Below are 13857 nucleotides of genomic sequence, written 5' to 3' on the forward strand. Positions count from 1 at the left end.
AGAATGGGAAGTGTCAGGAGTCCCTGACCACGATGGTCAACAGTCAGGGTGGGAGCTCCGTGCATTACTTGGTGGCTGGAGCAAGGTAGGAAGCCTGGGTGCAGGGACCGCTCGTGTCACTGGTGAACAGGAGTTAGACTGTTCATGTTCCTATGGCCCATGTCCCCATGCGTTAATAACACCACCTGCTGTGGTAGACAAAGCAGGGGCTGGCACACAATTGACCATTCTTGCATTATCACAACCACTATTGTTATGCAGAGTAAAAGACCTACTTCCTTCTTCCCGTTGAGAGAATTTTGCTGGGGAGCTCCATTTCTTCATACTCCACTTTTTCATCCCTACGCATACTAACGTCCCCACAGGGAAGAGGAGTTGCAATGTGATGGATCAAGTTCTGGACTTTCATGGGAACATGAGAAAGTAGGCAAGATCCCACACCCCTCCTGGTACTTTGTGTATCCACGTGAATGCACATCACAGGGACCGCAAGCGGACAAGGCAGGCCTCAAAGATGCAGACCTGGCTTTGTCCTCTGGGCCCCACATTGTGTGGATGTGTAGGTCTACTTTCAGATTCAGGGGAAGGAAGTAAGAAGGCATGTCGGACATCTAGGCCTCCACCACATTCCCCAACTCAGTTATAACAGAAAGACCAACACTACAGTAGTGGTGCTCAGGTAGGAAGAAAATACCCCTTTGATTTCCATTCTGCTCCCGTCTCCTGGCTGTAAATACTAGCTCTTTGGGGCACCTGGATGGCTCAGTGGGTTAAGCCTCTGCCTTCAGCTCAGGTTATGATCTCAGGGTCCTGGGATTGAGCCCCACATAGGGCTCTCTGCTCAGGGGGAGCCTGCTCCCCTCTGTCTCTCTGCCTGCCTCTCTGCTTACCTGTGATCTCTGTCTGTCAAATAAATAAATAAAATCTTTAAAAATAATAATAAATACTAGCTCTTTGCTGACGATCCTCAGGTCTCTTTCCAGGCTCTGGGTCTATAGATCCCACAGTCTACCTGGCATCTTCCAGGGCTGTCTACTGAGCATGCCATTTTTCACGTGGCCTAAAAGAGCTGCTGGTCTTCTCTTTCCAGACCTGTTGTCCTGCTGTCGGCCCCATCTCAGTGAGTGGCAGGTCCCTCCCTCTGGCTTTCCAGGCTGAAGACCTTGGCAGTATTCATGACTGCCTTTTTCTCCCAACTTGCCTTCTGTTAGCTGGCATATTCTGTCAGCTCTACATCTCACATGTGTCCAGAGTCCAAGCATTGACTTCTGTCCCTACTGCCCCACCATTGTCTCTTGTGTCACAGGTCCCTAGGGAGCCTCCTGACTCATCTGCATGCTCTTTGGGCTTCTGCCCTTGCCCCTGCTCCCTACACTGTGGACTGTCCTTGACCGGAGTGGCTCTGTGAACCTGGAGGGCAGCCCATGTCACTAATCTGCACCAAATGCTTTAAAGCTCCTTAATTACACTCTGTGTCTCTGTCTCTGTCTCTCTCTCACACACAACTCTTCCTATGACTTACAAGACCCAGCAAGATCCAGGTCCCCCTTATCTCTCTGACTTTATGTTCTACTACTTTCTTTCTCATTTTCTCCCACACTGGCCTCCTGTCTAGTCCTTGAGTGGCCCTGTCATGCTCCCACCTCAGGACCTTTGCACACACTGTTACCTTTTTCCAAAAAGGTCTTCTCCTCAGTACTCAATGTAGTGAGCTCCTTCATTTCAGTCCAGTCTTTACTCAGTGGGGTCTTTCTGACTGCCATCTCTGAGATCTCAACCCTGTAACATTTTATATGTTCCTTTCCTGCTTCACTCTCTTTTCTCTCTGCAAGTTCTCTCCATCTCACCTTTTACATACGTTACTGTCCTATATATTGTCTGTCTCCCCAGCAAGAACAGAGGTGCCAGGAAGAGTTTTAGCTGTTTTGTTCACTGGTCCTCCTTAGAGTTCTGGGTATAATAAATGACCCATAAACATCTGTTGGAGAACAATGAGTCAATAAAGCACATTTCCTTAGTCTTTGAGGAAATGCAAATCAAAACCACAACAAGATGCCACTTTATCCCGCTGGAATGGAAAAAATAAAGACCTATACAGTCACAGGTGTTGGTGAGCATGGGAAGAATCAGGACCCTTTTATGTGGCTGGTAAGATTATAAAACATTTGCATGACAACGTGGCTGTTTCTTTAAAGCTAAACATCAACTTACTCTGTTACCCAGTTATTTTTACTCCCAGGTGTCTACACAAGAGAAACGAAGAACTGTGTCCACGCAGAGACTTGTATGCAAATGTTCACAGCAGTGGTCTTTGTAGTCCCCCCGAATGGAAACTCCCCAAACGTCCGTAAGCAGGTGCGCGGCTGAACAAAACATAGCATGTCCATGCAGGGGAGTACTACTTGGCAGTTAAAAGGAGTGGGCTACAGATACAACACAGAGGAGCCCCAAACACCTGTAAAACGAAAATAGTCAGATGCATGGGGACTGCATGTTGTGTGATCTGACTCATGTGAAATGTCCAGAAAAGGCAAATCTGGAGACCAAGAATGCAGATTTGTGTTTGCCTCTGGGGGAGGTGCGGTGGGTGAGACGGGTATGAAGGACCCTGGCAGGGTGATAAAAATGTTTGAAACTGGGTCATTGGTGATGCTTGGACAACTTGGTCGATTTATGAAAAAAATCATTGAATTTAATGATCAAACATTTAAAACGGGTGAATCGGGGACACCTGGGTAGCTCAGTGGGTTAAAACCTCTGCCTTAGGCTCAGGTCATGATCCTAGGGTCCTGGAATCGAGCCCCGCATCAGGCTCTTTGCTCAGCAGGGAGCCTACTACCCCTCTCTCTCTGCCTGCCTCTATGCCTACTTGTGATCTTTGTCTGTCTGTCAAATAAATAAATAAGATCTTTAAAAAAAAAAAAAAAAACAACCAAACAAACAAACCAAAAAAATGGTTGAATCGTACGGTATGTAAATTAAACAGGCAAACCTCAGAGGTATGAAGCAAGTCAAATGAATTTTTTGTTTGCCTGTGCATATGAAAGTTATATTCACACTCTACTGTAGTCTATTAAGCGTGCAATCGCGTTATGTCTAGAAAAAAACAAGGTATATACTTTAATTAAAAAAATCCTTTATCGCTAAAGAAAAGCTCACCGGCATCCGAGTTTTCAGGGAAACTGTCATCAGTGGTCACAGATCACCGTAACAAAGATAATTGTAATAAAAGTTTGAAAATCAACGAGAATTGCCAAAATGTGACACAGAGATGCGGCGTGAGCAAATGCTGTTAGAAAAATGGCTCCACGAGGACGCGCTTGACGCGGGGTTGCCGCAGACCTTCCATTTGTAAAAACCACAATTATCTGCAAAGTGCCGTAAAGTGAGGCATGATGAACGAGGCGTGCCTGTATCTCGGTATTGTCCGTGTGAAAAATGAATGAATGGATGTTCTTGGGTGTAGCTCCCTTGCTCAAGGAATCCTGGGGAGGTGGGGGGCTGGGGGCCAGGGCAGGGCCGGGGTGCCCCCCAACTGACCGTCAACACTGATCGCAGGGCCTCTCTGCTCACACAGTGGGAGTAGGGCTAGGTAGGAGCCCCACAACCCCCTGCTGCTCCTGGGGCCTCTTGGGCCTCAAGTTCATGGCAGCTTTCTGAGCCAGGTCTGCCCGTGGAGTCTGAGTGAGGGAAGGCGGGGGAAGCAGAAGTAGATGGGCAGGGGGCCCAGCAAGGGAGATCTGGAGTCAGCAAAGCCTTTAGAGGAACAGAAGGGCAGCCAAGGGAAGAGATAGAAGCTGGGGAGAGTCTTGGGGCTGCGAAAGGGAATAAGAGGGGCGTTTTACAAATATATCAGGGGAAAAGAGAGAGCCGGCTGGCCCATTAATAAATGAGAAGGGAAATAAAATTAATGATGATGATTAAAATGGCTGAGCTGCTGAAGTGCTTTGTAAAATTGGTCTTTAACAAGGAAAAGAGAAAAAAAATCCAAGAGATGGGCAATTAGAAAGCGATAGATGCCTTGTCAATACAGTTGATGAAAGGTAGGAGAGAGAATACGTAGAAAAAATTGGATAATACCAATGCAATCTGCATTGCCACATCCGGTTATAGGCCTTGGAGGCTGAAGGGGATTGCTGGTGAGATTATTAGACCCTTGGCAGGTATTTTAATTATATGTATATACACACACACATATATATATGCGTATATGTATATATTTTATTATTATTATTATGTATTTATTTATTTTTTGAGGAGGGAAGCAGAATCAATGAAAGTCAAGAGCTCGGTATAAAAGAGGAAGAGTATGTTCCCTAGACCTGACTCTGTTCCTCATACTTGTGGCATCATTTAATCCAGCAGCACTGTGTGCTTCTGTGACTAGCATTCTTTACAGGCAAGGAAACTGAGACCCAGAGAGTTTCTGTGACTCCCTGAGATTACACAACCAGCAGACGGTGGTGGCAGAATTTGAACCCACAATTTTCTTTTTTTTTAAAAAAGGATTTATGTATTTATTTTAGAGAGAGTGGAGGGTGTGGGAGCATGAGCAGGGGAGGGGCAGAGGGAGAGAATCTTCAAGGTGACTCTCCGCTGAGCCCTGACACCGGGCTTGATCTCAAGACCCTGAGATCACAACCTGAGCCGAAATCAGAGTCGGGCGCTTACCTGACTGAGCTGCCCAGGCGCCTCTTGAACCCAGGTTCTCCTGATTCCAGAGCTGATGCCTTTGCCCTCTACCAGCTGCTGATTCTAACTCTCAGTATTGGATTCCACACCCGGTGACTTGCTGCCTGTGATGGTCCTTTGTCCCAAAGTCTTGGAATTCTGATGACAATGACAGAACGGGGGCTGTCTGATTCTAATTTAGTGATGTTTAGAGAGGTTTTCGTTCATATGTTGAAGAGAAAGAAACAGGGCAGAGGTTGCATAATGTGGGCCCAGGGGCATGAGGTGTCAAAGCCACCAGGAATGTATAGGTTCCTAGAGTCCAAAGTCCTTATTGCACCTACAGGGAAACTGAGGCCTGGTGGGGGGAAGGGGGCTTTCCCCAGGTGACAGCAGGGGTGGGAGCCATAGCCAGAACTGTTGGCTTAAGGTCCGAGGCTATGTTTCCTATATTTCTTGGCCTGTGCTTACTATTTGCGCTTGTCGCTGACTTCTGTCTTGTGACATCTAAAGACTGGTCTTGACTTGAATTCTCAGCTTTGACTTTGTCTTCTACCTCTGCTTTAATGCCGTAATCTGAAGTTCCTATCACTGGCTACTTTAACTTCATGTCTTGTTTCTGTTGCCATTTTGTTGTCCGGATGCCTCAGGGCAGGTTGGGGGGCTGATGGTGGGAGAAGCCTGTAGAACTCATCTCTCTCCTGTCCCACCAAGGTCCTGTCATTCTGGAGTCCTGTGCAGGGTGCAATGGGAACCCACCTGTGACAGATGAAAATATTGGCCCTGATTTTTTTTTTTAAAGATTTTATTTATTTATTTGACAGACAGAGATCACAGGTAGGCAGAGAGAGAGAGAGGAGGAAGCAGGCCCCCTGCTGAGCATAGCGCCCAATGCGGGGCTCGATCCCAGGACCCTGGGATCATGACCTGAGCCGAAGGCAGAGGCTTTAACCCACTGAGCCACCCAGGCGCCCCAGGCCCTGATTCTTTATTCGTTTATCCTTTGCCAGGGCTTCATCTTATGTAGAGTTTGCTTCCCTGTTTCTTGACTTTGCGTTTCACCATGAGACATTTCAAAGACTGGACATGTCCACCCCAGCCAACTCCCAGTCTCTCAGAGAGAAGCCAAGCTCTCCCAGGAAGCAAACTGGCCGAATGAACCTGGATCAGCCAAACCCCAGCTGACTTGAGTATCCTTGAAAATAAACGCTTATTATGGCACACCACGGAGGCCGTTTGTGCTTGTTTGTTCTGCAGCAGTAACTAACCGATACACAGTCATCTACAGTTTGCTTTGACAGCTCTAGAACTCCCTCCTAAAATCTCTTTTTGCCTCAGTTTAATAAAATCAAAAAACAAGTCATGATGTCCCCTGGGTGACCCTTTCTAGGTCAGGCATACTGTGTTCAGAAGTTTCGGTGACTGCCTTCAAGGGAGAGCGGCAGGGAGGTCAACACATGGTTACAAACTACCATAGCAAGGAAAGTTTTGTGTGTGTGTGTTGGGGGGGGGGGAGTCCTCTCTGATGAGGCTGGAGGAGGAAGAAGAGGCAGGAAGGCCCTCCAAGCACAAGGTGCCTCGAGGCTGAAGGAGTGAGGCTGTGAAGCTAGCCCACACTTGCGCAGAGCCCTCGCCCTTCTCTGTGTGGGAACGTGAGTCCTGGCATGGAGAGGCGGGCAGGGTCTGGGTCCAGCCCTGACATTTTACAAGTCCCTGGCCAACTGTTTTTATAAAAGGAGGCATTGACGATGGCAATTTACTACCTGATGATGAAGTCCAGGGATACTTCATTAAATTAAAAAGTGCCACGAGATGCGATAAAACGAAGAAACTCAAAAGGAATAGAAGACCCCGGGTCCTGTTGCAGATGGAAGAAACAAACAGCGTAATCCAGGGATGCCAAAGGCACAGAGGTAATTACACACCGACACCTGCTCCCGAAAGTCAGCCTGGGCTCTGCGAGGGCCGGCCCAGAGCACCCCAGCACGGCCCTCGCCTCGTGGTTCCCAGATCCCTTCTGCATGGCAGATCCTTCCCCTCTGGGGGTCTCAAGTCCCAGGCGTTGCTCCCCTTAAGACGGTTCTGGGTGGAGTGCTCTCTGCAGGGGAGGGGGCGGCTGAGGGTGGTGGGGAGGGACAGGGGAGCAGCCTCCCTGGCCATCTGGTGCTGAGCTCACCTCCCCCTCGAGGCCTGCCCCCTCCTTCTAGCACTCCCCCTCCAGGAATGAGGGGAGCTGAGCCCAAGTGTGTGTGATTTCAGAGTTAATCTGTCTACACTAATTAAATATTGACGGCTGTTAAATATTCATGGAGTGTTTTAGCTGGCAGGTTTGATGTCTCCAGGCCCCGTGGGCCGCTGCTGGGGGCTCTCTTGGCTGGTCACTTTGTGCTCCTGACTGCCTCTTTTGCACCCAGAGGTTTCCAGCTGTGTCAGTGGGTGGCCCAATGGGAACCTCTCCATCCCTGGGCCTCGGGGAACCCCACCTCCAGGCCTGCCACTACTGATTCCCTTACTTGTGTGGCATTTGGGGGGCTATAGCTTTGGGTGTGGGGCTTGGTGAGAATTAAGCCACCAATATAGACAGGTGCCACGTAAGGAATATGGCCTGGGGGGCTGGAAGGGGGCTTAACTCAGGGCTGGCCTAGAGGCCAGGCGGTTTGTTTTCCAAGGGACTTCTGGGGGTGTCCTTCCTTCAGGCCAGGCTCTGAGGGAGGCACGGGAGAAAGCTGGCCACCAGACCGAATTCCTGCTCCCTGCCGAGAGCCCAGTCAGGTGTGAGGGGACAGTCCTGTAAAGGGCAGCTATGACCATGAGGGGAAGTACTATGACGGTGGGGTGGTGAGGACTGGGCTCTTGTGTGGGGGTCCCAGGAGGACACCAACCAGGCAGGACAGGCTTTGCAGGGCGAGACCTCAGGCAGAAGCCTGAGTGACAAGCCTGAATTGGGCAATCAGTACAAGGGGGTCTGTGTGGAAGACATCCACGCAGGAGCAGGGCTCGGGTGAAGGCCCAGATGTCAGCAACAAGTCTGGAGGCTGCGGGACAGAGGGGTGCAGAGAGAGGTTAGGGAGGGGAGTGGAGGGGCTGGGAGAGGTGGGCAGTCTGCAGGAATGAGGGTACACGGCCCAGGTTTTCTTTGTCTCTTGCCCCCTCTGTCCCTTTATCCCCCTGCCTCCACTCTGAGGCCCACATGAGGGTCTTCCTGGCCTGCCTCAGAACTTGTTCCAGCCAGCCTGCCTGTGAGAGGGGAGGGTTGGGGTGCGGAGGGTCAGCAGGGCCAGGGCAGAGAGCCTGAGCCTGGAATCCCTGCTTTCTTGAAGGGCAGCTTTGTCTCCAGGCAAAAGAGGCCGGCTTCCCAGTCACACAGGCCGGAGGGTCAGCATCTAGCCATAGACACAGGGCTCCCTGTAGCCAAGAGGAGGAATCCAGGGTCCTCCCCGCCCTTCACTTTCCCTCCAGGCTACAGGGCCTGTGGTTGGCCTCACCCACAGCGACGTCCTACCTCAACGCAGGCCCGGCCGGAAGTGTCTGAGAGGGCCACTTCCTTCCTGTGTGTGCGGTTCCGGCTGTGTGGGGCTCATGTGGTCCAGGGACATATTCCCTGAGTGACCGACCACACGTGTCACCTTCCCTCAACAGTGAGGTGATGCCCTGACTCGACTAGACCTCTCGGGCTGGGTCCCCAGCCCTAGAACTCCGAGGCTGGGTCCCTGCAGCCGAACTCCCGAGGCTTCTGTACGGAGGGCCTGCAAGAGGCATTGACCTTCGGATCCAAGGGGCTCTGAGACTCCGGAGCGCTTCCCTTTGGGTGACATGGGAGACAATACCACAGAAGCAACAATAGCTTGTTTGCTTCAGCACTTCTCTGGGCCTACTGCGTTTCGTCCTCACGCAACCCAACCAGCTAGAGGGGTCTGTGAGGCACGTTTCACGGAGAGGGAACCAGGAGGGTCAGAGAGGTTGAGAAGCTGTCCAGGCTCACCCAGCAAGGGCGGAGCTGGCACCTGAAGTCAGATGTTCTTACTGGAGTCCTTGCCTTTGGTTCTATGTCAGGGTTCTCAGACGTCCCCAAGATAAAAATCCCCCAGGGAGCCTGTCAACACGTCCACTCTGGGCCCTCTAGGGACCTGGATGGGGCCAGGTAGGGCCTCCACTGTGCTGTAGCCTGTGGGGCTGGTGGGCTCTTTCCCATGGACCTCAATGGAGAGGGGAGCAGGTGGGGATTCAGCTTAGGAACAGAACCCCTCGAGTTAAGACCCTGACTGCTTTAATGTTGAACAAATTTCTCTTTAAGATGCGAGCCCCATAGCTGCTAATAGAACCGGGAAAGCATTTGTGTTCCCCTTGGGCCAGAGCCATAAAGCAGAGGCTGTTAAGTATCGGGCTGCCCTGACTGTGGTGGCAGAAACAGAAATCAAAGCTGGGGCTAGGGGAAGGAGGGACTCAGGGTGTGATGAGGGGCTCATTGCTTGGTGACCCACCCCCTCTTGTTGGAAACAGAATTAAGAATGAGCTGTGCTAGAATTGCCTCTCGCTAGCTATGAGGCCTTGGGTAAGCAACAGATTGCCTCTGAGTCTCAATAGTCCCATCTGCAAAATGGGCTCATAATATTACTTCCCCAGTAGTGTTGTTGTAAGCATCCCATGGAATGTGCAAAGCACCTGGAAACCGGTGGTAGCCAAATGCTACATAGTACTTCCTGCATGTCAATCACTGTTCCATGCACTGGACATACATTAACTCTTTTCATCCTCATAATAGCTCCTCCTGGTTGCTGTTACTACTGCCTTTTCTTTCCAGGTCTGAAGCTGGAATGGAGATATTCATGGATGTGCCTGTGGTTCCACAGGTAGGAAGTGGGGAAGCTGAGACCAACCTATGGGACTCTAGAATTCATTCTTTTATTTTTTTAAATTTTATTTATTTATTTGACAGACAGAGAGAGAGAGAGCGCACGTGCACAAGCAGGGGAAGTGGCAGAGGGAGAAGCAGGCTCCTCGCTGAGCAGGGAGCCCGATGCAGGGCTCGATCCCAGGACCCTGGGATCACAACCTGAACCAGAGGCAGACGCTGAACCGGCTGAGCCACCCAGGAGCCCCACAATTCATCCTTTTAACCCATCATCGGTGTCCAAAAAGTCTCCCAGCTTTCCTTTTTCCCGAATGGGACATTGGGTCTCCTATTTTGGACAAAGGCGCCTCTTCTATAGATGACCCTCCTCTCCGGAAAGCCCACTGGACTGAAAGCAGATGTCTCCTCTCGCCGCTCCTCTGGGCTCCTCCGCAGATGACTTTGTCTCACTCGCCACATCCTATGTCCTTTGCTCCTATCCCACTCTATGCCTGAGCACTTGCCCTGCCCCAGGGGACACCCGACGGCAGACACTAGCTGTGACTGTAGTGAGACCATAACTGGGGACCAAAGCAAAGGCAATAAACAAGCAACAAAGCAAAATATAAAGTATCTCATTGTGAGCCAACCGCTGTGGGCAAGGAGAAAGTGGCCACGGGAGGCTGACCGGTGGTCAGGCTTGGTGTGGCCGGGCAGGTGCCTGTGAACGGTGACCTGAGCTGGTGAGCCATGTGGGTATGGGGAGAGAGGCTATTCGGGGCCCGTGGAGCACCAGCAGCAGAGCCAGGAAGCAGAAGACAGAGGAGAGCATGCGGCTGAGGGAAGGGAGCTAGAGGTGGGGTCAGAGACAGAGCGGAGTGAGGAGCTGGTCATGGGGATTCCCGGCAGCTGTTGTGAGGTCTTTAACTTGCCTCTGAGAGAGTGAGAAGGAATTCCTATTCCTTTCTTGAGAAGGGCCAAGACCTTGCTGCTCTCCGGTGAAGGAGGCTGGCCCAGCTGCTGTGAGGAGCGGAGTGCAGGTCGAGGGAGGGCTCGGGGGGCTGTCGCCCAGGAGGTTCAGCCGCCAGATGACCATGGCTTGTACCACAGGCAGTGTTAGCGTCTGAAACCGTTCGGAGCGCTTGGGTGATGACTCTTGGTGTCCTGAAGGGAGAACCAACAGCGCTTGCTAACAGATTGGGTGTAGGATGGCGAGAGAGAGGAGTGAGCTCAAGGGTTTAGGCTGGGGCAGCCAGAGAGATGGAGTAGCCATTTACTGTGTTGGGGACGAGTGGGGTGTGTGCAGGGGTGTGGGTAGGTCGGGAGCTCAGGTCTGGCTCTATCAAGGCCCAGATGCCCCAGGGGAGGTTCAGGTAGGCAGATGGGATATATACCTGAACACGAGGAGATGTTCGACTACAGATAGACATTTGGGTGGCATTTAAAGTCAGCACTCTGGATGAGATCACCCAGGGAGGAGAACAGATGGGAAAGAGTGGAGGTCTGAGGATGGGACTCTGGGAGCAGGAATGTTTATAGGGCAGGGAAAAGATGAGGAGGCAGCAAGGGAGACGGAGGCGCTGGCACCTCAGACCCCAGAGACAGGAAGAGACCCCAGTTCCCCAGCCTTTCCAAGCACCAGCTTGTCACTTTTCGCAAGCTTTTTCTGCCCCCTAGTGGTCGTAATTGGAAACGCACACACTGACATAGGGAGAGCCAGACTACCTTTCTGGGTTCCTTCTGGGTTTCATTCATTCATTCAGGAGGCAATTTCTACTGAGCACCTACTATGTGCTGAACACTGACCAGTGCAGAAGAGAACCAAACACCCTCTTGGGAGAAAGGCTCACCAGCACAATTGTAAGACAGTGGCTCTCAGCTGGGGGTGGTTTTGGTAATGCCTGTAAACACTTGTCACAACTGGTGGGGGTGGGTGGATTGTTGCTGGCATCTAGTAGGAAGACGCCAAGGATGCTGCAGAAGATTTTACAATGTGCAGGAGATCCTCCTACAACGCAGAATTATCTGGCCCTTTATGTCAACAGGGGCTAAGGTTGAGAGGCCCAGACTTAAGACAACATGTCCAGCGCTATTAACCAAAACATTTGGTTGCAGAGAAGAGAGGAATTAAACCTGCTTGGAGGCAAGGAAGGCTTCACTCCACAGGGGATGTGTAGTTTCAGCTTGTCTTGAAGGATAAGTATGGCTTTGCCAAGTAGAAAGGGGAGAGATAGAACATAGGTTATAGAAACATGTTCAAATCATGTCCCAGGAGAACCCAGAGTGGCCACAGGCCTGGGTGTGTCGGGACACCCCACTGATGCAAGGTGTGCCAGCATTATAATTCGGAGAGCTGTCTTCTACCCAAATGTGTTCCAGTTGGGCAATTGTGTATGTGGACATCCTAGACTCAGCAGGCTCAGTGCAACTGGAACGGTGTCGGGGACGGAGGGGAGCTGGGTCATGAGGGCGGAGGGGCTGGGTTTTAGCAGAGAGCAGTGGGGCCCCATTGGTCCTGCAGGCAGGAGTCTTTCCTCAAGAGACCAGAGTGGAGGGCACCATCAACATCCAGAATAGAGAAGACAAGGGTCTAATCATGGACAGTAACAGCGAACTTCCCTTATGCTCCTGAGAATGCCAGTCTTGGGTGAGGTTTGGAGAGAATAGGGCTTAAGTGTTCCACACTTAAGGACAAATGAAAACACTTGTGGTGCAAGGCACTGGCCTCCTTCTGCCTCGAGCAGCCTCTTGCTTCCTCCCTGTCCCAGGAAGAGGGGACGATCGGGTTAGCACAAAAGCAGGAGTCAGGAGAGGTGGTTGTTGGCCAGAACTTGCCTGCAAACAAGCCATGGCACCTGGTCACAGCTCCTTCTGGCTTTTGGTTTCTCCATCTGCAGCAGGAGCGGACAGGCAGATCCTCCCTATGACTCTTCCTGTTCTCAACAGGTGGATTTCTGGAGCTTTGCTTTCTGATCAGCCGGTGGGACCGTGCCAACCTCCACTCCTCCCACTTCCAGGCCTGAGGTCTTTAATGAAATGGAGACAGGTCTATCCCCTTGGAGAAGGAAGTCCTTGAAGAAATGTATCATCAGGTACTCTGCTGGGGCTCCCCGAGAGTTACACTTGGAATCTATGGTTGTGAACGTCCAGTATGTTTTCTTTCTGGGGTCTGTGCCCCCAGGGCTTCCAGGCTCTGGTCTGCCCAGCCGTGGTTCTGGAGAGTGGGTAAACAGACTTTGCCACAGGAAAATTGGAAAGGGCACAGCCCCAAGAGCCATCAGAGAGAACGCTGCCTTGCTATTTACAGACAGCTTAACTCGAGTAAGCAGAGATGGCAGCAGATGGGGTCCGGACAGCCCCGGGGTGGGCAAGGGCTCCCTGTCCAGACAATCTCCCTTCCATATACGGTGACTCACAGCCCACGTGGGCAGAGTGCTGGGGTCGTCCCCATGGATGGCACTGGGATTTTGGGGAGAGTTCACTCAGCAAGTTTCTGGCTGAGCACGTGGGGCAGAGGACCTGGGCTTGCTGACTCCTCTTCATTGTTCATTTCTGGCCCAACCCCGACACCTTGTCTTTGATAGAGGAGGATTCTGTCGTGTAGAGGGATGCACAGATCGGCCACAGGTCATCCAGCTACCGAGTGAACTCTCTGTGGCCATATCTGACGGCCCTAACAGGGTTTCCCGCCTCCAGCTGGGCAGACAGGTAAGGACGTCACTTATTTCAGAAATCGGTTGTGCGCGTGTGTGCCTCTCTCTACGTACACCATAAGCCAACATCAAAAAAAAAAAAAAAAACTTTCTTCCATTATAAAAACACAAAGAGACTTCAGAAAATAAAGCAAAATTGAAAGAAAAATGGCCCCACGGCTTATGCATTCACTTTGGGCTACATTTACTTCCTTCGACTCTGCAATTTCACGCCCTGGTCTCGCTCACTATCGTCAGTATTTTCTATGTTGTTACCTGCTCTTCCTAAGTGTCATTCTGAAGGCAGCAAGCTCACTGGACCGACTCCTGATGCTTGGACATTTAGACTGTTTCAGATTTTTCACTGCTACACCTGATGCTTCAAAGAGCACTTTGTGTAGGATGGCTTTGAATATTTAGGATGATTTTATTGGGCTGGAATTTGAGAGGGAGAGAGAGAATACTGATAATATATATTCTAGGTGTTCCTGTGTTTGGTTCTCCCATGGCTGTCCCAGCCTTGGGAGGATAGCAGGTCCCCTCTCCTCTTACTATAGCTTTTTCTGAGGTCTGTGTTGATTTTTTATTCTCATTACTCCCTCATGACCTATAAATTATTTCCTAAGACTCCTCCATTAAAACTTGTCACGTTAGCAAGGACAC

This window comes from Mustela nigripes, chromosome 16, assembly GCF_022355385.1.
Source record: "Mustela nigripes isolate SB6536 chromosome 16, MUSNIG.SB6536, whole genome shotgun sequence".
Taxonomy (NCBI): Eukaryota; Metazoa; Chordata; class Mammalia; order Carnivora; family Mustelidae; genus Mustela; species Mustela nigripes.